This window comes from Dermacentor andersoni, chromosome 6 (genome assembly GCF_023375885.2).
Source record: "Dermacentor andersoni chromosome 6, qqDerAnde1_hic_scaffold, whole genome shotgun sequence".
NCBI classification, from domain to species: domain Eukaryota; kingdom Metazoa; phylum Arthropoda; class Arachnida; order Ixodida; family Ixodidae; genus Dermacentor; species Dermacentor andersoni.
Window position 1 is genome coordinate 22,677,398 of NC_092819.1, and position 22,441 is coordinate 22,699,838.

Genomic DNA, 22,441 nt, shown 5'->3' on the forward strand with positions numbered 1-22,441 from the left:
GGGCACATAACGCGGCACACACATCGTTGGTTACAGTCTGTCACTCTTGTGCGGTACGTAACATCACTGTCACAGCCGCTTGTCCAAGCCCGTATCCTTCATAAACCGAAGTAGTCCCTTCATCGCCTTCAGCTGCGATGTCTTCAGTCGGCGATATGTGAAAATGGTTGCAACTGACAATGGTCTATTGTCAAGGTGCGCTAGAACGGACGCCATGGACTGTCTCTGAACATTATATTCAGGACAGTCGCACAGAATGTGTCCCAGCGTCTCCTCGCAAAGACAGGCATTGCAGAGAGCGTTGTCGGCCATTCCAATGCGAAACGAGTAAGATTTCGTGAAGGCCACCCCTAGCCATAAGCGATAAAGCAGGGTGGCCTCACTTCGGCGGAGTCCAGTTGGCAGACAGAGATGCATCAAGGAGGGCAGGTCGTGTTGATGATTGCTGCGGTTGGTCTGGCTGCTTGGTGTGCACCATAGAGAGAGCGTGATCTCCCGTGCAAGCACTTGAAGTCTGCTGGCTGCGTCGGACCGTGAAAGTGGTATGGCCTCTTCCTGTGTGTCTTCAAGAGCTGTCCGAGCGGCTTTATCGGCGTCTTCATTTCCGATGACGCCGCAGTGACTTGGCAGCCACTGAAACGTCACGTGATGTCCTTTCTCATGTGCTGTATGTAGTAGGCATCTAATATCGAATACGAGCTGTTCGAATGGCCCGCGACGCAGAGCTGATAGTACAGATTGTAGGGCTGCCTTTGAGTCGCTGAAAATTGACCATTGTCGAGGTGGTTCCCGATTGACAAAACAAAGTGCAGCTCGAAGAGCAGCTAGTTCCGCAGATGTAGATGTCGTTGGGTGGTCAGTCCTAAAGCTGATGGTAATACCTCTTTCTGGGACGACTATAGCACCGGACGAACACTGGATGTTTGTGGAACCGTCAGTATAAATATGTGCACTGTCTGCGTACCTCTCGTGCAGAAGAAGCATCAAAAGTTTATAAGAACTTTATACCCATAAAGTTTCGAAATTGACATCCATGCGCTCCGTAGATTCCGCGGCGAGCCCGTTCGCCATCAACACGCCCTTGAAACTTTGTGCTCGGATGGGGCTGCTTGCGTTATGTGACTCCCGGTGCATGGGCATTGGCACGAAATCCAGCCCGAGTTCGCAATGTTCGCGGTGAAATGTTTTTTCGGACGTGAAAAAGACATTCTAGACAAAATCCAGAGTGATTTCCGGAGCCGGGGGTTGCTTTCGTAGGCGGTGAATGGACAGCACGAAAAAATTTGGGGGGGGGGGGGACTGAAGCCCCATATGCCCCCCCCCCCCCCTCCTTGTTATGCCCCTGCTGCGCATATACCTCTGTGTATAAATGATGTTTTCATCCCTGATAAATGTAAATAATGAAACAGTTACCTTTCGAGGCGTTAGCGCTGCCTACTCGAAAAATAAGCAATGACTTTGAGACACGTATCATTCAGGCCTGTTTACTGAAATTTAGTTTTTTTTTTTTTTTGCAAGTAAAAAACAGACAGAGGACTTCCACAACCTTGCAGAATAACAGCCCGATTTCCCGTGAAACTGTTTTTTTTTTTCACAGTTCTATTACGAATTACAGTTACTTGTAGTTATTTCACGCACTTTAAATTACATTGCCCGCATATGACTCTCCCGTTTGCACTGTTGCCCGCGTATAACGCTTTCGAGCACTAAAATGTATTTGTTTTTTCTCCTTGCATTCGTCTTTAGAGTTGTTTCGTCAGGTTGCCACGCCAACTCGCCCAGGTCTTAATTTTGCTTAAGAAATGTTTAGCCGTGGTCTGTACTTCACCCATGCACATTTAACTTCGCATGCACATCAGCCATATTGCCACATCCAACCGAATTTGATTTCGGTGGCTCATAGTTCTCCCGCGACGGCGGGCTAAATCATACGCTGTAATTGCACGACACAATTTGAACTTCGCTTACGCATCACCCATAACCATCCCTCTATATCCACGAAATATAAACAGGTTGATCCGTTTAGTTCATTTAGGATACCACAGGCGTTTCACATAACGCATGATAACAGGGAGAAAATGACGGTTCAATAAATAATTGCGACGCTCCTAATGAATCCACAGACGTTAACGTTTCGCCACACATTTCACTCAACATGCTCCCAATTTTTACTAATTATGAACATGGTGTGACGTACAATCTTCTCCAGGCTTTGGGAAACATAGCGGACAACAGCAGCATAACGCATTAGAGCACTCGATGAATTACACCGGTTGTTAGAGGCTGCATAATTTATGACACATTTAACTACGCACGCACGTTGACTATAATGTCCCTTTCGCCACTTTTAAGAAATCTCGTCTTGGGGGCAGTCATGCGAGTTCGGGCAGGTTAATTTCTACACCGTTCGTAAATGACGCTTATAACTTTCCGGAGCACTTGCATATGTAATTTACCTGGAAGGCCGAGATCGACCCACGCACTCTGAACTTTGCCTACACATTTACCGCCTTTATTTTCACCAAATACAAAACAAGTCCTTCGTTGAGTTCGCCGGGGTCATCAGGTAAAGGCATCGTGCTTAGTGGCGCGCATGAAAACAGGTAGAAAACTATCGAATATTCAGCAATATACTTGCAATGATTGTAATCATGCCAAAAACGTTAAACGTTTTTTTTTTTTTCACACGTCTCGCCTAATATGGCCCCCATTTTCACTGAATGTGAACTTCGTGTCATGTACAATAATTATAAGACACTGGCAAACGGCGAAACACTGCGAGAGCTTTAACAACATCTCTACATAGGCAAAAAACGAAGGTTTATTCATTGTAATTTGGCCTTAATTAACGAACACGCCTTAATGTTTTTTCTGCATAGCAGCTAACACTTCCAGCATTCGATCTCAATGTAACCTAATTATAAGCAGCGCACTTATATATATAGATATATAGATAGATAGATAGATAGATAGATAGATAGATAGATAGATAGATAGATAGATAGATAGATAGATAGATAGATATAGATATATAGATAGATATATAGATATATAGATAGATATAGATAGATAGATATAGATATATATATAGATATATATAGATAGATAGATATAGATATATATATATATATATATATATATATATATATATATATATATATATATATATATATATATATATATATATATATATATATATGTGTGTGTGTGTGTGTGTGTGTGTGTGTGTGTGTGTGTGTGTGTGTGTGTGTGTGTGTGTGTGTGTGTTGATTATTAGAAAAGACAATGAAGGGCAAATATCTCTTTTTTTTCGCGCCCGAACCCTACGGCCGGTACGTCAGTGTAACGTCACTCATTTCAGAGTCTGTCTGTCTTACCTAGCGCGGTCTCGCCGTAAGAGTAGCTTTTTTGATATTGCAGAACGGCAATTTACTAACGCAGCTCAAATTTTTTTTCTTCTTTTTAGTGTGCCTTTAAGATCTAAATATAAACTACAAGAATTATCTAGTTCTGCCAGGACACCCATAACACACGCATATATAACGTAATCGAGTGCTTCTAGTACCACTAACAACTTCGCATCAAAAGCTTGCAGCGCAATGGTTGAAGCAATGTGAACATTTAGCAGCGTATTTATTCTCTATAGGTAGAAGCTGTCCATATCATTATAGATGAAGGTTAGTTTGCGTAATTCATCTTTAATGCGATTTTCCCTCTATGATCAGCATTCCCAAAATTTAAGGGAAAATGTGAATTAATAAAATGCGGAGCGCGTCCGCCCGCCCTAACAATTATATAACAAGATTTTAGTCAATTGAAAGATTTAACGAGTGAGAAATGAGAGATATCTATAGAGAAACCTCAGGTGTGGGTGACAATAGTCTGGCAATGACAAATTGGGTCGCGGGCTTCCGCAGCGCCGAGGACGGTCCTTTGCCTCCCCCCGTAGGAATGTAGGGGGGTGGGGGTCGTACTCAAGACCTCGTACTTAGCAGCAGAAGCCCATAGCGATTGAGCCAGCGCGGGAGTCTTATTGGTGTGGGTTCGTCTGCCTTGGATCCACACACCCAAAAGAAAATAAAAAGAAAGCGCAAGCGTACCCCTTTCAGGCTTTATGGTATCAGTTTACAGTGCAGGTGTGCCTTCAACGAACAATACAATCGCCTACCCGCGTGACACATTGCGCTGGCCGTGAGACATCGACGTATTGCGAATAAACGCAAGCCTTTGGTGAACATCGGATGTCGTTCTATTTCAGACAACACCTGCTGACCACACACGCACCCTTTCGAGAAGCCGACAAACTTGAAAGAGTGAGTGAGTGAGTGAGTGAGTGAGTGAGTGAGTGAGTGAGTGAGTGAGTGAGTGAGTGAGTGAGTGAGTGAGTGAGTGAGTGAGTGAGTGAGTGAGTGAGTGAGTGAGTGAGTGAGTGAGTGAGTGAGTGAGTGAGTGAGTGAGTGAGTGAGTGAGTGAGTGAGTGAGTGAGTGAGTGAGTGAGTGAGTGAGTTGCTCTATCATGCACAACCACTATCTAGAGCAACAACATGAGTTTAGCATTTCATTCGATCACCCGATAGGCGGCTTTGATGAGCGCTCACTGTGCCTACTCTTGCTCAAATCAACCACCCGGCCAGTTGCGTCGGATATTCCTCACACTAATATTCCCCTGTGCCCAGCGCTGTTCGACATCTTTGCCTTGTATGGTATTTCCACGCCTCTGCAGTCTACAGCGGCAACGATTGTCATAGCACGAGATCACCCTACATCAACGTACATATAGCCGCCGACACTATCAGGGCGCATGTTTGATACACACAATGTCGCACACAATGTTCAGTCGTATAATTGCTGCCAGTTGCGCCGCATTGTCATTGAATTACCTGCCCGCAGCACGACCGTCGTCGCCTTTATGGTGCCTGCGCCGACCTCTAGCGACCCTCAACAACAGTGCGCTATGTAGTCTGTTGCCCTCCAACACGCCACGTGACTACTCTTACGCGAGGTGAGGTGCATAATGGCCGCCTATGTTTGTACACCAATGGCTCAGCTTCACCTAAATGTTCAGCTGCCGCGGTGGTGGTTCCGACAAGATCTGGCAAAATACAACTCAAAATGTCTCACGTAACATCAACAACAGCTGCTGAGCTCATAGCCCTCCGTGCGGCTCGTCAGTTCATTAAATTAGGAGCCACGCGATCTGCGGTCAATATCAATATTCTGTGGTTCCACAGCACCTCTCCGGAGTTTACCTTCCGCAATCGGTCACGGATCACGTGAACAGCTGTTTGCATAAATAAGACATCATTGTGCACTTGACAAGGGACACGAGATAAAATTTTAGTGGTTGCCTAGTCGCTGTGGAATCGATGGAAATGGCCAAGCTGACGCAGCTGTTCGATATTCCCACGACGGCGTCAATTGTCGAGAGCCGACGCAGAAAAAAAAAAAAAATTGCGCGCTTGGGCGTCATCTAACGCTGGATAACTAGGATTCATCTGAATTTAGAAGCAGTCGCCTTCATACCCTGGACCCTAATTTGCAGCTTCATATTCCGTACGGCCTCTCACGATATGGATGCGCCCTTCTAACCCGTTATGGCTTGGAGTAGCGTTTTAAAATGCACACTCATTTATCATTGGAATAACCAACAGCCCACTTTGTAATTTTGAAACGATGGCGCACCTTCTTTGCGAGCGTCCTCGTTTCAACCAGCAAACAGCAGCCCTCTCATCCACACTAGGCAGCTGAAGAAACGCCCAGTCACAGTAAAGAAGATTATTAAACACTGGCCTGCACGGACGTTAGCGTGAGCCTCTATAAAGTCGCTGCGTCGTTATCAAAGATATTACGGATTGTGCGACATATTTTGACTGTGACGTTGTGTGTCTCAGCGGGACATTGACTTTATATATGACTGTGTGGCGCCCACACAGAAGGGAGGAATGAACAATATATATTATTCATTCTACCCTTCTCCTTTTTCTCATCTTCCCCAGCGTAGGGTAGCCAACCGGAGATGCCCTCTGGTTAACCCCTCTGTCTCTCCTTTTCTTTTATCTCTCTCTGTTTGCAGTCCATTTAGCACTGCTAGAGTGCTCCACCATAACATTGACACAACAATAGAGGCAGGCAACAAGTTTCTATTCTCCAAGCTAATCCGCGAGCACGAGCTGCGTTTGTGGTTTAGCCTCGCGCGGTCTTTCCACCTTTGAAACCTGTGATTATAGGTGAACCCTTCGCAGCCGTTGGCTGTGTTTACGCTCCACAAGCTTGAACCTGGCAGTCAGTCGGTAACAACACAGCTGCGCCTATCTCCAAGGGCCAACATGCGTGCTTCGGAAAGAGAAGCGAACGCCTGTCGTGGTCATGTTGTTTTTTCCGAGCGGCAGTACAGCCTTGATGATATGCGCGCTCTCAAGTGGGCAGATGTAGCGCTCACAGCGGAATTTACGCGTATAACGCGGAAAGTAGTGTGTTATTCGGGTCCCTCAAGAAGACAGGAGTTCCTCACACTTCTCTCCAGGACATTGCTTTCCCGTGCGGAAACCAGTTGTGCAGGAAGGAGGTTTCTCGCCTTCTTTTAAACACCTGCAGGACACGGCTTTTGCCTCCACATGGTGGCCTTAGGAGTGACTATTTGTAATTGTGAGGTCTGTGTCTGATTTATGGGATTTATTTTAAGTGTCCCTACGGTGGAGCAATTGCCGGCAGCAACTGCAAGGCTAATCCCACCAGTAGCCTACAAGCACTCAACTCAACTCAACTACACCTCCACTGGCGTCCGCCTTCTGCATTCGTTTGACACCTTGCGACCACCACACTTTTCCCGATTCGTGGGAAGGCGTGCTGCTTGACACCGTAGATCTCGAAGGCTTTACCTACTGGGCTGTACGTCGTGCTGCGCCAGCTAGGTGTCGTCGCCGTACTGCTGTGTCAATACAGGGCCAGGAAATGCATTGGGTAAAAGAATAAAAATACCTTGGTCTAAGGCAATATACATATGGAAATACAGAAAAAAAAAGAATAGCAAAGAGGGAAGAGAAATGCGACTATAATGAAACACAGAGCGCTATCGGGATACAATAGGTACGAGATGTTCCGAGGCGTGTGCGATGATCAATGTAATAGACCCAGGACTTACGTTTGGAAACGCGGTTGTTTGCTTGAAGTCAGGGGTACAATCAGGACTCGATAACAACTATACCTCAGTGGATCGCCTCGCATTGGGCGCTCGCGGGAAGTCTACAAATGAAGTTGTACAGGGTGATGTGAGCTAGACATGTTTCGAGGTGAGAAGCTCAGAGTAAAATTGATTTCGAAGAACGACCGAGGAATACAAAAGAAAGTAAATGGGTTGCGAGTGTGTTCAAGTATTCTACAAGAAAAATATTGACTCACAGTGGAGGAGAAAAACTAGGAAGCTTACCAGCAAGCATGCGACCGTTATAATAAGCAACATGGCAACAAAGAGCGTTAAACGCAAAGTCAGAGAGGCTGAGACAATCTCCTGGGTGACAGCAGTGGTAAAGAAACCGGCTATGACTAACTACATAAGGGATAAAAGCGAAATCAGGAAAGAAATAATTTATGATAACTCAAAGGGAAGCTCTTTACTTTTCGAAGTGAGATCAGGATGCCTTAATACGAGTAGTTATGAACGTACACCAAGTAAGAAGAAACATATGCTTAGTGCGGTAAAGCTAGGGAAACGATGGAAAATGTTTTATTAGAATGTGAAGATATCTACCCGGTGGTCGGTTTAGACTCCGCTGGCCTTCCTTGAAGCCCTTGGGTTCAGGGATAGCAGGGGGGAAATAAACATGTCCGCAACAGAGATTAGTAAAAGGCTGTTGGAAGCTTTTTGGCAGAAAAGTAGGGAGACCACAAACAACGGAGGCGTACGACAACAAAGTTCGCAATAACGATTCAGAAAGTTTGACGCTGTGAATATTTTGTCTGTTAAAAGATTAAGATAGGTAAGACATTAGGCAAAATCAGAAAAATACAACTACAGAAATTCTGAGAATTGTCTACTAATGCGTAAGCATTGTTTGACTCGGCTGTGGCTTCGTTTTTGCTTAGTGTTGCTTACTTGCCTTTGCACGTCTACCCATGCACGTCTACCCATGGCCCTTCCGGTGGCAAATAATGCCTAGCCTTTAGTAGACAATTCACAGATTTTCTCGCCCCGCATCAGACCCCTTCAATTGCGCCAATTGAGTCGGAACGCCAGGCACAAGCGCGCCTCGACGGAGCAGAGCGGTTGAATGCGAACGCCAGCTGCCGCCGTGGCGCGTGAGGCCTTGCGTGCGGGGCGAGTGCATCGCCTCGAGGCCATGTCACCCACGCCGTCGCTCACGCAATCCTGTGTTAAGCGCATATTCCTTGTCCACGCAAGCTCTCACCTGCGTTCTGACACCGTGGTTCTGACTGCACCTCGGCGAGGCCCAATGAAAACGCGCCAAGCGTCTCAACGCGTTCGCTTGCCCACGAGGTGTTCATAACTCGAAGGACGCTCAGCAGCGTTTAGTTGAACATTGGGTCACCTCGAAATTTCAGGTAGGGCCAGATTAAAGTTGGCCTACCCCCAAAGTTGGCCCACCCCCAAATTTCAAGTTGGCCCACCCGCAAATTTGGGTTGGCCCACCCCCAAATGTAACTTGGCCCACCCGTAAATTTAGGTTGGCCTATCCCCAAATGTAACTTGGCCTATCTCCAGATTTCAAGTCGGCCCACCCCCAAATTCGTGCCACTGCTTGCGCCTTTGCCGTCGTCTTTCGTCGTCTTCCACAGCTGGCTGGCTCTATATTGAAAGCGACCGTCTTACGCGAAGGAAGGACGAACGGACACTTTTCTCGTTGGGTAACCTTAGAAATGCTTACGCATTTAAAATACCTTGGTGAGGCAACCCGCCGCTCCGCCATGATATATCCATGGTTCATTTAAGACAGCTGCGCGTAAGCCATTTGCGTAAGCCGCTCAAGCCGCAGGTCCCTGTCCCCGTTACGACCGTCACACGTTTACTTTTAGAAATTAATGAATCGGGAACAAACCCAGAAATCACGGTAGAAATGCGAGAAGCTACGCATTTTCCATGATTGATGTGTAATTCGTTAAATGTTCAAGCAGATCTACATAAATATTTACTGTATATATTTTTCTCGTACATGCGCATAACGTCTTCGTCATAAATTTACTGGGATGTCGTGCAGACGCGCACGTTCGCACCTCTGTTTTATCTCTTTGCAGCAGACGATCGACAGACAATTCAAAAAAAAAAAAGTGAAAATGCCGCCATTTGAGCAAACAAGCATTCCCGAAGGGATGGCAGCCGCGACGGGTGAACGTCGTTGAGCGCTTCGTGGTAATGCGCAGATAATAACGACAACCACTGTTACGCTGTACAATGCCCTCTGACGTATCTCAAGACTCTTGAATTGCAATCTCCAGAATACCGGTTAAATCGGCCTTTTCTTTGTTCCGAAGAGTGCGCGCGCCAGGTGCGAACTGGACTCGCGTAGAGAATGAAGAGGCAAAAGGCGGTTCACTTTCTTTTCTTCGTTCTTTATTTATTTTTCCTTTTTACCGTATGCAAGGAAAGGTTTGTGCATATACAGGGTGTCCCAGCTAATTTTAGCCAAAGTTTTAAAAAAATGCGGTTGCCACGTAGCTCGACAGAACTAAGGTATTGTTGTTTGCCGCCGCTTGGAGATGCTAAAATTATTTCTTTCATTCCGCCTAATTAGATAAGTATCCTTAATCAATTAATCAGATTTTATAAGTAGCTCAAAAGTGTCAATGAGAAAATTGCAGAGAGACATGAAAAACTCCCGATACAGCTTTCTGTTGCTCAATACGTGCTACATACAAGTGTTTTTCCGAGCGTGAAAGCAGCCCGCAAATGCACGCAAAATTACCGCGCTACTGGCCGCTCCAGGCACTCTGCGTGCATTCGCGGGCTTCTTTCACACTCGGAAAAACTTTTATGCAGCACGTATTGAACAACAGAAAGCTGTATCGAGAGTTTTTCATGTCGCTCTACAATTTTCTCAATGACACTTTTCATCTAATTACAATATTTGAGAAGTTGATATTTGAGAAGACATGTTAATTAAGACTAGTTATCGAATTACGCAGAACGAAAAAAAAAATAGTTTTGGTATCTCCAAGCGACTGCAAACAACATTACCTTGGTTCTGTCCAGCTACGTGCCATTCGGATATTTTTAAACTCTGGCTAAAGTTAGCTGGCACACGCTGTACATGTGTATCCGGCTCCTTATCTTCTCAGCTATGATAATTGTGATCGTAATTGTCATAACAGAAACACTGATTCGAAGAAAAAAATCCGGCAGAATCCGTCTCACGATGACTGTCGACGGTAATGCGACTAGCATTCAAGCAATGTAGCGGCACACCATATTGGTGAAGACACGTTTATTTAAAATCTGTGGTGGTCATTCTGGGACTTCAGTTGCTTCGGCTATATGCGACATACACCGTCTCCGGCATTGGTCCACTTTGCTCTATTGCAAAGGTCGGCTATGCGCATGACCGCATGACCACTATATGGAGACGTCTATACAGGGCGTCCCAGCGTACCTTAGCCAAGCTGTTCAAAGAAAAAAATAGTAAGAAAACATGGTGCAAGATAAAACCAAAATAATGCGGTGTTTGGTCGTCACGCCAGTGACAACCGAACCGCGTAGGTTTTATATTTGTATCTTGCGCCGTGTTTTCTAAATCGTGTTTTTTTTTTCTTTGGTTGAACAGCTTGTCTGACGTGAACTATGACACACGGTATGAAGGCGACGCAGTGACGACGATGGAATGACGAAGGAGGGTGACGTCACTGGAACTTCAAAGACATTATTACAACGAGATGGCGATTCTGGAATGATGACGATGGTACAGTGACACTTTGAGGACTGGTGTACGACGACGATGGCGCGATGACGACTGTATCACGAATGGAGTGATGACACTCGGATGACGAAGTTAGAATGACGACGGTGGAACGGCCACAACGGCATGACGATGGCAGTATCCAGGATTTGAGGCATTCTGTCCAGGGTGCGTTTTTGATTACCAAAAACAGTCAGACTTCTTATCTATAAATCTTTATTTTTGTCTCATATAGAATACTATCGTGTTTGGGGCACGACGACTTCTACAAATATCCGTAAATTACATATAATACATAAAAAGGCTACTCCTGCTATCGCAAATGTTCCTTATGGGAGTCACAGTGCACTAATTTTTCAATAAATTAATCTAGTTACTCTACAAAACTATTATCGCTCAATTTTTATGAAGCGGTACCACGCAGGTCTTAGAAGTGATAAATTATAAGCACCATTTCAAGACTAACGCTCAGGACATTTACTTCAATCAATCAGTCAATCAATCAATCAATCGACCAGCTTTATTTCCCTTGGAATAGGAGGGGTACGGGACTAAAAGCTTCAGCAGCTTGACGAGGTCCCGACCCCTTTACAGTTGGCAAAACAGCAGGATGACGGTCAGTCATGCACGAAGAGTTCAAATAAATCAACGAATATTGCATAACATCGAGCAATAAAAAAAGTTTTGTAACAAAGCGCACGAACAATACAACCCAATTGCGTAGGCTTGAAATGGCATGAACATGAAAAACAGCGATCGACAAGTAGAGGGGAAAAAATCGAAAGGATGTACTATTCGTGAAAATAAATGGACTGGGCGAAACGCTTAATTAGAGAATTTTGATTACACGAAGGATCAAAATCTCCATGGTTTAATAGGTTCAGAAGGAAAGGTAGCTTATAGGACAAAGATTGTTCATCTTAAGAAGTTCTAGGGGTGGGTACAGCCCACATTTCTTTGTGCCTGGTAGAACGAACACTTGTGTTTGCTTTTAACTTAGCAAGATTAATTATGGTATTGGTACCATACTTAACAAAAGCTTTATAACACAGCATCAGCCTATAATTATATAAACAGAACACTGGAAGAATTTCATACTTTGTAAAAAGAAGTTTTGTAGAAGAAGCATAATGTGCAGCAGCAATATGTCGTATGGCTCTTTTCTGCAGCAAATACAGCTTGCGCAAATTTGTTACGCCAGTAGTACACCACACTATGCTGCAGTACTGCAACACAGAGGACACTAACGCATTGTAGATCATAATCTTCACCTTTGTAGGAAGAATACATCGCGTACGTGCAAGGACACCAATGGCAGACGACATCTTTGAATGGAGGTTTTCGACATGTACATTCCACACAAGGTGCTTTGAAAAATGTATTTCAAGGGTTTTAACAGAATCCACCAACTCTAACTGCTGAGAGGCCAAAAATAAATTAAACTTCTTTGTCGGCGTTTTTCCTTTAGGCGTGTACAAAATAACTTGTGTTTTTGAAGGGTTTATTTTTAAAAAATTCACCGTGGCCTAGGCATCTAGGTTAGACAGCGTTTTGTTAGCTTGTGACACTCGTCTCGTTCAAGTGCGAGGTATTACGCGCACGCGAACTAATTATGGCAATGAAATTCTGCGATTTCCTTTGCCGATTCATTTGAAAGAACTAATAATTTTAAAATATCGATTTTGTACGTTGTTGAACTGAAAACTGATGTACTATTTTGTTTATGCCCCTTTATCGCTTTTCTTATGCTATCGCTGAACTAATGTTTGTTATACCTTTTTTATACAGAGGGAAAACACGGAGATGGCGGGAGATGGAAACTCAAGACGATGAGCAAAACGAGAACAAGGTAAATGTTCCCTTGAAAAAGGCAAATCCACTCGTCGAAACGTTGGCTCCCGCTTTTACCTTGCTCTCGTCTTGCTTATGGTTTTTTTTTTGTATTGAGGAATTTGGTCCATCTCATTTGTATTTCTTTATATATTCTAGCCTTACTGCTGATGTTGTGCTGATTGCAATATAGTGTATTCATCGCCTGCTTTAATGTTAGACACCGTACATTGTAATTATGCTTATATTGTATACGTACTCCGAATATGTCCGAGAAAACTGTTTGGTTTATTATGCGCAATTTCTTATTTTGTTCACGTTAAATGAATCTTTGCATTGCTGTATCTATTTTTCCCTGTCATTTGTGCTCGGCAGTCGTCCTAGTCGAGCCCGTGTAGCGCCTTCCATGGTGGCCCTGAGCACGCCGAATGTTGGAATAAAGGTTTATTTGATCTGCCTGTGTGACGACGACGCATGACGAGAATCGGATGACGAAGTTAGAATGACAACGATGGAAGGACCACAACGGCGTCACGACGACGTACGGGCAACCGCAAAAGTTTACGGGACGCAGGATCTGCCAAGAAGCTGAATTCTCGCGAAGCGTGGTCACACAGCCTCGAATTAAATGTTCCGGCATGTAGTAGCCTTCGCCACCTACACTGTGATTCGTTAAATACGAAGTGTCATGCCTTAACAGTGCAGGAATTCAAGTTTGAAGGGGAAACCACATCCCGCAAACTTTTGCTGTACGGTATGGCAACGAATGCATGACGATGACTATGACGACCACAGCATGACAGCCGTATGACGACGATGGGATGGCTACTTTCGATGGCGCGGCGGCTATCTGTATGGCGATGATGGCTCGACGACGATGGGACGACCACGATGGCCTCACCACGACGGTAACAAAACGAATGCGTCACGACTGTACGACAACGATGGCGTGAAGACCACTGAATTGCGAGAGTCTGTTGACGAAGCGGTAATGATGACAATGCATGGACGACGACGGTATCACCACTACGAGGGCATACCTAGTGGTTGGAACTAGTAGACAACGTGGGTCATTGGGTCGGTGTAAAAGGCTTGACGATGACGGCATTACTAGTGTCTGATGGCGAAGCTGGAATGAGGACGATGGACGGACGGACGGACGGATGAATGGATGGATGGGTGGTTGATTTCTAAGATTCGCTTTCTGGTCCTGGTTGAAAAACAACGTGCGTGAATGGTCGTGGTACATTGTACTGTTATACTTATTGACATTCTGCGCCAGCGTGTACTATCTCACCTGTCAAAGTTGAACGCACTGTACGTGATGCCGTGGGCCTAAAATAATGATGTCTGGTTGCGCACTACCTTTCTGGTGAGATCACGTGGCGTTGTTTTCCACTAAAAAGGGGCGTGCGCGAGCGCTCATGAAAAAGGTTGATTTTAAGAAAGCGAGTTCAGTTGAAAAGCAGGCGCTGTTTACTCTATATACCCTATTTTTCAACGATCTCAAGCATCCCGTCAACGGCTTCTTCCTCGACCAGGATGCTTAGTCACAGAGGGATAAATACAGCAGCTTGTGAGGATAAGAAAGGCCCACTAATACAAGTAAATTCTGTGGTCTCAACTCTCCGCATTACGAATATATTTTAGTACCGCCACCGTGATCTGCTTTACATGATGCGAACGACCTCAATGTCCCACAAACCCATAGAGAAGCGTGTTTGCGGGATACGAAATCGGTCCTGCATTCTCTTTGGCATTTGATAAAGACATTGGGGGGATCGAATATTTGAATTTATGAATGTAGATCGAATAGCCTTTGCGATTGAATTCGTACTGAATTCGGGAACCTTATGTTCAAATATTAGCTTTTGTGGCAGCATATACTGGATATACAGGTAGAAAAGAACACATCAAGCGGTGGCTGCTTCGAATGATTCTGCAGCAGGATTGATTTTTCGCAGCGTAGTAAAAACATGCAGTTCGAAAGAGCACGCGGAGCCAGCTAATTCTGCCTGATAACTTCCAGCCGCCGAATGAGGACGCATCTCCTTTAAGGCTTGTATCTATACCTGTTCCGACTTGTGATTTTTGTTTTGTACTCGACGAATATTGCTGCTTTTGCAATTTCTCGATAGTGTTACTTTGTGCCGTGTGCTATAAAACACTCGGTTCCTTTTCTCAATGACAGTCACTTGCACTTTTGGATTAGAACTTTTCGTCTAACACCGCACTCTGCGCGCATCCAGTGATGTATTGTTCCGTTGTCTCGTTACTGCCACAGCCACGGTGAACAAGATGTCGTCGTCTCTCAGTTCCTCACTGACTTGCTGTCCAATTGACCGGACACCCAGTCGTCAACAACGCAAGGTAACGGAATAATATAAATGAATTTTTCTCTCTTTTTTTGCCAACTAGGCCTCGCGTATATAGTCTCCTTACAGTACTTTTAACAAGGTCATTAATTCTGCATATTGGTCATTCATCATCATGGAAAGGCACTGATTCGCAAGTGGAATTTTTATTGAAGGAAAACACATTACTGTGTGCGTCTGGGATCTTTGTATATGGGTGTCGCTCCAATATTTTTTTCAGTTGCGAGTCAGCGCCGTGTCTGTTTTTTGCCTTTCTTTCTTACGTTACTTCCGTTAGTGCTACTGTTCCAAGATGATATAGCACTTTAATTTAGAAATTGCGAGATATTCGGCATTAGATTCGATATTCGAATGTCGTTTCTCTAGAATATTGGTATTCGATTCGAAACTTGTGCCGTCCGAACACTGTCAGAAAGGAAGTACAAGAAAATCAAAACAAAGCAAGCGCGTCCCGAAAGCGAAAACAATTTCAAGCACCGGCGCGCAGAAAGAAGCGCGCTCCTAATGCGGAGGTGAAGAACACATTCCACTGGTCGCGTCGTTACGGCAACTCGCCACTCGAACATGGCGCCAAATGTCCAGTAAACAATTCCAACGGCATCGCACTGAGTGTCGTATCGCGCTGCAAACAATGCCTTGCGCATGCAATCCCCCTGCGAAAAGCGAGCGGCCACGAGGGAGAGTTTACACAGTTGGACCGCAATAATTGACGCTGCGTATAAAAATAAAGCAAAAAATAAGGGGACACAGAAAAGTAGACATCCACGGGACACAGCCATCGCGAGCAGCGAACAATGACTCGAGACCGGCACGGGCACTCGAGAGGATCAGGTGTAAGCCATCTAAGCGAATGGTGACGCGCGACACGCTAGATGGCGCCCTTATCGCCAGCGGATGAAGAAAGACAAAAGACGAAACTTGTGGTGAAAGATAGAGATGGGGGGAGAGAGGTTGGAAGCGAGCCTTGAAGGGTCGCTCTTTTCAGAGTAGCCAAGTGGGGGTGCTCGACGATCCGGCTTTGAATGCCTTATCACCGGAGGCGAGCACTCGAAGAGATATTGTTCCCGCAGCGCTGGAGAACAATGGAGGGAAACGGCGGTACAGTCACGCTTGCAGCTTTTTGCGGCCACGGGAGGAATCTCTTCCCAGATTCCTCCGCACTGAATGCCTCTCCTGCTGCTTCTCCTGTCGCTGGATGTTACAGTATTTGCTTATCGCGCAATCTCGCGAGAATGTGGACCTCGCGGAGATTGGGTTCTCCCGGTGGAAAAGACGAACAAGACGTCGACCGACGAACGGCAGATGGATGCCTCCGTTTGTTTCGAGTGGTCGAGTTCCTTCATATTTTGTTTCCATGTTTATTTTAGTTTTTTCATCTCCTGCCTACTGTATATCACCCCCTCTCCCTCCCTCTGCAAGCTTCCTTCTTCTAGATTAGTGTGTATCTCCTTCTCTGACGACGTGAGCAGAAATGTTTTTCTCGCGCGCTAGGCGACGATGGCCGGAGCGTCAATTATGTCCCTCAGAGTGGTAAGCACCTCTATACGTGTGGAGGCAAGCCTGATGACCATCAAAGACGCGAGGAACGTCTCTGTCGAGCGATGGCAAGGCGGGCGCTTTTTAGGAAGCGGAAAGGAAATTTTGGAACGACTACATCCGAGGTGCGGTTAGGGTTGAGTAAATGTTTCTACAAAGGCTCAACAGGTATGACTAAAAAGCGATCGGGTGCGTAATTAGTAGATACGTGAGCTATGTAGTGGCACGAAGGCAATGTCTTCTGACTTCGGTAGCAGCGCGATAGGTAGATGCGCGGTCGAGCTTTGGAACAAGTAGTGGAACAATTTTAAGGAAGGTTTCAACGCCAGTAATACTAGAAAAGAACATGAAAGTGACAGGGGTATGTAAAAAAAGAAAGAAAGAAAGAAAGCTGGTCAAAGGCATTAGGCCACATAAACAGATAAGAAATAACGTAAGATGGCGAGAGCGACTACCCGCTTGGTCTTTCACTATGTTTGCAAAAAAAAAAAAGGGGGGGGGGGGGTTATGAAGTAATGAATGCGCAAGTACCAGCGAGGCGCCACCGTATATTGTGCAGAAGTCTCATAATTATTTCAGTGCACTTCTAAGTTGCTTCACTTTGCAAGAACCGGATCGATTACTTGCTGAAATTCCGAACTTGAGTTACGAGGGCTGACTAGACGTTCGAGGTAAAGCACGAGCAACGACCTCGCCAAAGTACGCACAAAAGTATACGGATGCTCAACACGTCTGGCATGGCTTCGCTGCACAAAAGCAGTACTTATCCCTTGTTATATAATTTTCGAGTGTGTTACCGAAACATAAGACGTGCTGTTAAATAGCATACAGCGGACTGGGTCAGTGTAGCGGGCTTATAATTAACGCGCACGCGTGCAAGTGGCTACGAATTCGCAGTGCACGTCCACTGTCTCCAACCTTTCTTTCGGTTTGTTAACATCCTTCCGTAATTTTAATATTATTGGAGGCTTTTCTCTTCGTTACGAAGAAGATATGCCTCTTCCAAGTTATGAGAAATTAAGCTCGTTATCATAACAACCCGATGCGTTTCGCACGTGTTGCATTCGAAATGTTGCTGAAGTTATCAGTGAGTTCACTCTGGCCAACCCTCAAAACCTAACCCATGCGTTTGGCAGGTTTTTGCACCCCCTGGTTTCCTAAAACTGAAGGATTTACCAAGACGAAGCCTGGGTGATAAGTGTAACCGCCATGGAGGGGTAATTTCAAATAGATGCGCACAACGACGTTGAAATACACACAAATTTTGTTTATGGAGGAATCATGACCTGCAAATGAGTATTCGGGAAGGGTTCGTCTCAGCGTTGCGTAAAACATGTTATATCGCTGTTGTTTGTTTACGTGCATTCCGCTGGCAACTTGCCCAACAGCTGGGCCACAATGGAGGCAACAAGAGCAGCCTCCTTTTAGGCACTAATGTTTGGCTCATATAGTACCGCGCGACATGCGACCGCGTTTCCGCGTCGAGATTTGAGAGTGAAGTGTTGACGTTGAGAAGGAGCCGCGATGGTAGAGGAAGACCGAGCGTCTGCAGCATGGCCGGCCGGAACAGAGGGCGACCGGAAGCGGAAATTGGACTCGCCTGCAGCGGCGGATACGACAAATTGTGCGCTGCCTCCCAGTCACAGCGACGCTGATTCTGGTTACGAACAAATCCGACGCAAGGCTCGACAATGGCACAACACAGTGTCTCGTTTGAGGCGCCTGTCTACGTGAGGAGATAAAAGGCATCCTCCGTGGTACAACCACCGCTTCTGGGAACTGAGTGGATGAGATTAGGCCAGAGTTGGCCGGGCCGTATAAGTATCTCCGAATATTCGATTTGTATAGCCGTTGGATAGATATACAGGGCCGAGTTCCGAACGAAGGCTGCACAATAACGGGAAAATGAAACCGATGTTACACGGGGTGACCATTTTTGTGTTTTATGCGATTTTCAAAAATAGCCTGCTGCAGATGCCATAATTCTAGTCCTTGAGCTGGATTGTTCTGAGAGGCGCACATTACTTGCACGAAAAACAGGGACACATATGGAGCCAATTAACAAGAAATCACGAATTAACTTCCTAATTAATTACTTTACGGCACATACTGCAGTTTACTACTCGTAGCCGGTGAGATCGTCAAACGTATTCATTTGGAATTAATTTCCCGAATGACACCAGTTTGCAGATATGCGTCATCAAACTCGCCGTGAAAATGCATTGTTGGTCCACTTTTGTAACAAAACGCTCTTTTATGCACTGAAGCACAAAAGTTATCGGAACGCCCACGTATTTCGTCTCTCATTTTGGAAAATAATTTCTTGAAAGTGGTGTGATCTTGGCAATTCATTTCAAGTAGATACGTCTTGCAAACTCTACTATTAGTAGCTTATTAATAAATTAACTTTTTCTAATTAGTTGAACATGTGTATCGATTTCGCTTGATAGTAATGTCCACCTCTCCGAATAATCCAGCTCAACGACAAGAATTATGCTATCTGACACAGGTGATCTTTAAGAATTCCGTAAAACGTAAAAATTATAACCTGTATTTGGACGCGCCCAGGAGAAAGGAACCGTATAAGAACACATGCAAAACTGAGGAACCAAAAGCATCCACCAACGTTCATACAAAGTCGCAAGAAGCTTACATAGTATGCGGAAGCTATAGTACGCCCAACTACTACAACACTTCGAAGTTCTTGTGCACTTCCTTGAAGCAAATAAGAGTGCTAGACTTGCTTATTGTATGATTTCTTTATCCGAGTGGGTATTTATCTACCAACGTACTGTCGACATCGATGCCAATACACTTCTGAGGTCACTCAGTGCACTTTTCGAAGCCTGTGTGAAGCAAGAACACGAACTTCAAGGTGACATGGCTACCTGCACTCTAAAAAGCAACTTACACCCTTTGGAGATTAACTTGTCGTCCGAAAATAATAGCCACCTATCTCGCGTGCATTCCTTTTCTTGAGCACTCTACACTTTCCTATCAGGAACTCTCCATCCCACTGATACTTGCATGCCGTTCGTAAGCTGAAAGTAGCAGGGGCCGAATTCACAAAGCTTTTGATTCGTAAGCACTCTTTGCCATTGGCCGGCCGGCTTCAATAATGATATGCCGGGCATCAGGATTGACTGAAATTTTCTTTTACGAACAATTCTAGTCGAATACATTTTTGTGAATACGGGTACAGGAGGCATAGCTTTAAAAAAAGGAAATTGACGCAAGCTAGATGACAATTAATTGAGGGACAGGCTGAGCTCCAAAAAAAGGAAATGTTTTCTAAGTGTGGGCACACTTTTATTTTTACTTTTTTGTCTTTTCGAGCTTACCGAGCGCCCGTGCACGGTAACATTAATGCTCTGTGTTCCAGTAGTGTCATTTACCAATGCAGGTTAATATGCCTCTTTGGTGTACCTTTAGCTTTGGGATAAGGCTTCGGTTCGTGAACATTTTGGTCACGTGCTGGTTCGCGCATTTAAAACTAGTAAAATGCAGTTTAGAACACAACCGGCGTCGGCACAATAAATCTACCGTCCGTCGGCTTTTGGTCTGGCGACCTCAGCCCATCCAGTGCTTTAGCGCCGAGCCTTCTAAATAAACGCATCACGCCTTGTAACAGTATTGCACTGACAACAGGGCCAGTTTGCTTGTGGTTCCTATCGCATTTCTTTGTGCGAGTGCGATCACACGCTCATGTTTCTCATTTCATTCTTTAGAGCTTAGGCGCCCGTTTCTGCGTTGAGCGTCGGCTTGCCTCGGCGGCGTTGTACCTCGTAACCGAGCGAACGAGCACAGCAAAAGATGAAAGCGAACGCGGAGCGCAGCGTGAAATGAAAGAAAAGCACGCCAGGAGGAAAGTGGAAGGGGAGGGTACAGTAAAAGCATGAAGCGGAAAGTGGAGGAGGAGCGAAGGGGAAAGGCCCGCGCATGCGCTGAGTTGTCGGCGGCCACGGAATCCACAGCTGCGTGGGCGAACTCATCTGCTCTATGGTAGATGGGTACAGAGAAGCGAACCCTATGGCTCGCTTCTCTGTGAACATCAAGATCGACCGCCCGCTAAACGCGCTCTATACATTTCTTACGCCTTTTTTCTTGCATTATATAAAGGAAAGTACATCGTCTGAATCTTCGCGCCTTGAGGGCACTTTGTTGGAATCCGTTTAACATTGTCTTATTGAGGGCCCACGACACGACCAGTATCGAAATACCTTTCTAAGTCATCTGAACACTTCGAACAGGCGCCATTCTTCTGTGTAAAAAAAAAATCTTGAGGAGCTTGGTCGTGCGTTAACAGAAACTAGCTCTCGAGGCCCTGTGGAATTTTCTGTGAATTAATAAATTCCTTCTGAACTGCAGTTAATGTGCACTTTTTTATTTCGTCTATGTTCCTATGACCTGTCCACGTCCGTGTTGTAGATGCATAACCTTTTATTCTTCTTTACTTTGTACTTAAGCCACAGACTTGCTCTGTTAGTATTTGCCATTTTGTTCTAGACTTCTGGCAGTGTTTTGCATTTTCGTTATCGTTATTGCCTTTGTTGCTTTTCCTATCTTTGACTTCCAAATAGCCGGGCTTATCTGTGGCCAAGCTTCCTAGGTTTGACATTTAATAACCAAGAAGAAGCTTGTCGACAGGGCAAGCAGGCAATTTGGGTGCGCATTGTACTCTGTAGCGCCTGTATATTCTGGAGAGGCAGGCCTTACGACAGCGTTTAGGACTACCTAAACTCGTAGCGAATGCAGTTTCATATATGGAAGCTAAGATCCCTTCTCTTGTACTGAGGTTTTGATTATTAGCTGTACAATCATTTTTAAGGCTATATGAATCCCCTATAAGGCGTTCACAAACCGTTTTGATCTCCAGCCGGATTTGTTCTTTGGCTTGTACTGGCCGCGATTCCACACACATCAAATTATTTTTATACAAACTGTCCTTGATCAGTTGAACATCCAAATTCATGAGGTGACTCTTGTTTGTTGCAACACCAATTCCATTAAAGTTCAGTTCGATTATATATTCAGTAAAAATTCAAAAGTCACTATCTTACCGCATGCTAAACTCTATCTTAAGACATTACTTTCTGCACACACCGATCAAGACAGTTATTGCCACTGACATTTCTAAAAATGAAGAAAAGTGTGGAATCGAAATATTTTCTCCTATTCTCGATTTGTCGTTTTCTCTTCGCCTCCCAGACATCGTACCGAGAGGCACAGCTAACATCATTGAATGTGCAAATTCAACGTATTCGCCCAACAAGTCAATCAAACGTAAGCCTCCAGATCGAATTTGGTGATATTTTCCCCTCAAATATTAAATTAATGTCATTCCAATATTTAAATGACCAATTACAAGGTTACCTTTCTCACCTGAAACAAGCAATATAATAGCCACTGATGCTTCACTGTCAAACGAGAAGGCTGGTGCAGACGTCTTTTCTCCTTCTCTTATTGGTCCTTTTCAATTCACCTTCCGGATTACACGCATATTTTCACAGCAGAATTATTGGCGATTCTTCTGCTGCTGCGCAATGTCCCCGCGATTCAATTTTCAGCTGTCGTAGTCACAGATTCCCTGTCGGTATGTTCGATCTTTCCACGGCAACGAATGCAGCTTTCTTACGTGAATCTCGAAATTTAGCACCTACAACTTTACAAAAGAATTAATTTGGTTTGGGTTCCTGGCCACCCCGGTTTATACTTAAATGAATGGCAGATTTATTAGCCTGAACGTATTTAAGTAGACCGCGCATTCCTAGTTTACCGGATACATCTTGCTTCACT

General features: G+C 45.0%; 1 long non-coding RNA gene across 1 annotated transcript in view; it reads left to right on the plus strand.

The window, feature by feature from the left end:
* LOC129382258 (uncharacterized) overlaps positions 1 to 22,441 on the plus strand; it is a 147,509-nt gene that overhangs the window by 74,823 nt on the left and 50,245 nt on the right. Inside the window, exon 2 of the long non-coding RNA XR_008610362.2 lies at positions 15,019 to 15,104. This is a non-coding gene — a long non-coding RNA (uncharacterized lncRNA). The remainder of the gene's footprint in view (positions 1 to 15,018; positions 15,105 to 22,441) is intronic.